The following is a 2,896-nucleotide window of genomic DNA, read 5'->3' on the forward strand; positions in this document are numbered from 1 at the left end:
AAATAATAAAATAATTTTAGTCTTACTCTCTAATATTTAGGGAGTTGTGACAATTTAAAATGGATAAAAAGCTCAAATTTTAAATTTGAAAGTATGGGAATTATATATCTTTTCCTTTTCCATCCAGTGAATTTTTTTAAAGTTTATTTATCCATTTTGAGAGAAAGATAGTGTGCATGGGGGAGGGGCAGAGAGAGAGGAGAGAGTGAGAATCCCAAGCAGGCCCCACGCTGCCAACACAGAGACCAATGCAGGACTTGAAGCCACAAAGCCGCGAGATCATGACCTGAGCAGAAACCAAGAGCCAGACACTGACTAAGCTATCCAGGGGCCCCCCATCTAATGAATTTTTTTAAGAAATGTAATAAATAGCTATATTTATGTATCAGGAGCCATTATTAAATTAGCTTGTCATTCTAATATAGTTAAAGAAAATTATCATCAAATAAAGTTCATTAATAAACTCTGACATTTGGTGATTATCTCTGATTTTGCAGTAGTGAGTCTGTTTTTCACAGAGTGCTAAAAACTCAACTTAGTTAATAAGTTCTGCTAAATGACATAAGTATGCATAATGAAAGCTATGCACTAATATGTTTATATTAATGTTCCTTTTGCATCTGTTAAAAACCTAACACTATTATTTTTCTGCAATAATTCTTTGCAGTTTTTTTCAGAAATTTATGAATATTTTTGTGGAATAAGCTTTCTATTTTGCTATTTTCCCCACATTATGTGTCTGTTTTGTATTAACCTTATAATATTAATGTGATTCCATGCCTAATAGGTAAAGATTGTTTAAATACAAAAACTTCAATCAATAGGAAAGATGTTTTATAATGGTCTTCATTTTAAAAAGGAATATATCTTATAATTAGATTAATGTCATCTTATAGTATGAACACTAGTCACTAGGATTTGGTGTAAATCAATGTAATTTTAAAAGTACTTGAAAATCACTGAACAAATTAGATTCACCAAATGGTATATCAACTCAAAAGAATATGTGCAGCATTAAGGTACTTCATGTAGCTTTTTTACAAATAGAATGATATGCCAACTTGTTCTATAGCCTTCAGTACATAAATGCTAGCATCTAATCAAATCAAAAGTTCAATTGCTCTTGGTAAAAATGCTTCTTTTGGAAAGTTATTTTTAAAAGGTATAATTCTGTTTTCTTTCTGTTTGTGTGATGGTATTTCATACCTAAAAGACTTTACTAATTTCTCAAAAATTCTTAGAAAACCTTGCATGTTGATCAATAGATTCAAATAAAGTAACTTTTAAAATTTTCTTTTTGGTTTACTCCTCAAAGTGCTGTGTTAACTGTGTTAGACAAAGTGTAGTGATCATGAAGCATCTAGTGTGATATAAAACAGATTGTGGTCCTGTGCAGAGAGTATAATTCATTCATTTTTTACCTTCCTCCCTCACAAATATTTGTGCCAGGTGTGTTGAATTCTGAGGTTTCTCTCTAAATAGAAATGAGCCTCTTCATATTTTTTCCTGAGGATCTTTAAGAAATAAACTTAATGTTTTCATGTCTCTTCTTCCAAAACATTCAAAAAAGTGGTAATTCCATTTTTGGATACAATACATGTAATAACGAAATTCCTTGGCAGAGTATCAAGTTTTTAAACTTTTTTTTAAGTGAGAAAATGAATGTTTAGAATGAGGAATTAACAATAAAGTACAGATATCTACTGCAAATATCACAAAATCTAGAAAAGTTAATTTTTTTAATTAATTGCCTAAGAAGCCTGCATAATACATTTTACCCAGTATTTTTATAGGAAAATTTTTGAAAATTCCTTTCAAATTTCTTTCCAATACCAGCTATAAAAGATGTATTTGTTCAGGCTCTGTGATGACACCTTAGAGACTGGAGCCTGCTTTGAATTCTGTGTCTCTTTCTCTTTCCACCCCTCCCCTGCTCATGCTCTGTCTCTCTCACTCTCTCTCACAAATAAGCGTTAAAAAATTTTTTTTAATGTATTTGTTGCTTGTACATTTCTTATAAGCTTGTAACAAACACAGGAGTCTGACAAATTCTATTTCACGTGGTTACTATAAAAAAAATGTTCCTTTCCATGCATGTGTCTACATTGAGTATCTCACAACATGGCAATTAGCAATGCAAGAGGAAGTGCATGCAGGCAAGAGGGCAAGAGAGAGCACAGCAGCAAGAGAGAACAAGCTAGCAAGAAGCCAGTCTCTTGTAACCTAATCACAGAAATGTCATCCCTTCACCATTCAGTTGGAAGGAATCCCTAGGACCCACCCACACTCGAGAGAAAGTAATTACACAGGGTGTGAATACCAGGTTGCATCATTCTATAAGCTGCCTGTCACAGCACCATAGGACAACTTCATATGGTACTGTGGACTCTGGCCTTATACCTTCCTGTCACGCTGCTGGCTAAGCAGGCTCAGTGGGCCATGAGAGCATATTGAAAGCCATTCCAACACTATTCTGACATCTAACAATGCCTTAAATAGACATGCAAGTAACTTCAAGCTACCTATATAGACCCCATTAAACTCAAAAAAGATGTACCTCCTTTCATTTGTCCTTCATCTGAATCCCCAACATGCCACTGGCTACTCCATCACCACTTCACACAGGTGGCCTTAACTGATTACAGTTAAATACCTTAGTCTTACAAATTTTACAAAAGCATAACATCAGAAGGGGTCAAAGAATTGCTTAAGTTTTGGTAGGTTTTCCAAAAATCTGCCTCTGAATGGAAGCCATCATTATTGACTAGGTCGGTACAGAAAAATGACATAAAGGAGATAATTTAGAAATTACCTCGAAGACTAGTTTCCATTGCTTGTTTTAAGCCCCTGAAAAATCATAGTGACTTCTTTAAACTTTTTAATTCCAGTTAATTAT

This window comes from Prionailurus bengalensis, chromosome B3 (genome assembly GCF_016509475.1).
Source record: "Prionailurus bengalensis isolate Pbe53 chromosome B3, Fcat_Pben_1.1_paternal_pri, whole genome shotgun sequence".
Taxonomy (NCBI): Eukaryota; Metazoa; Chordata; class Mammalia; order Carnivora; family Felidae; genus Prionailurus; species Prionailurus bengalensis.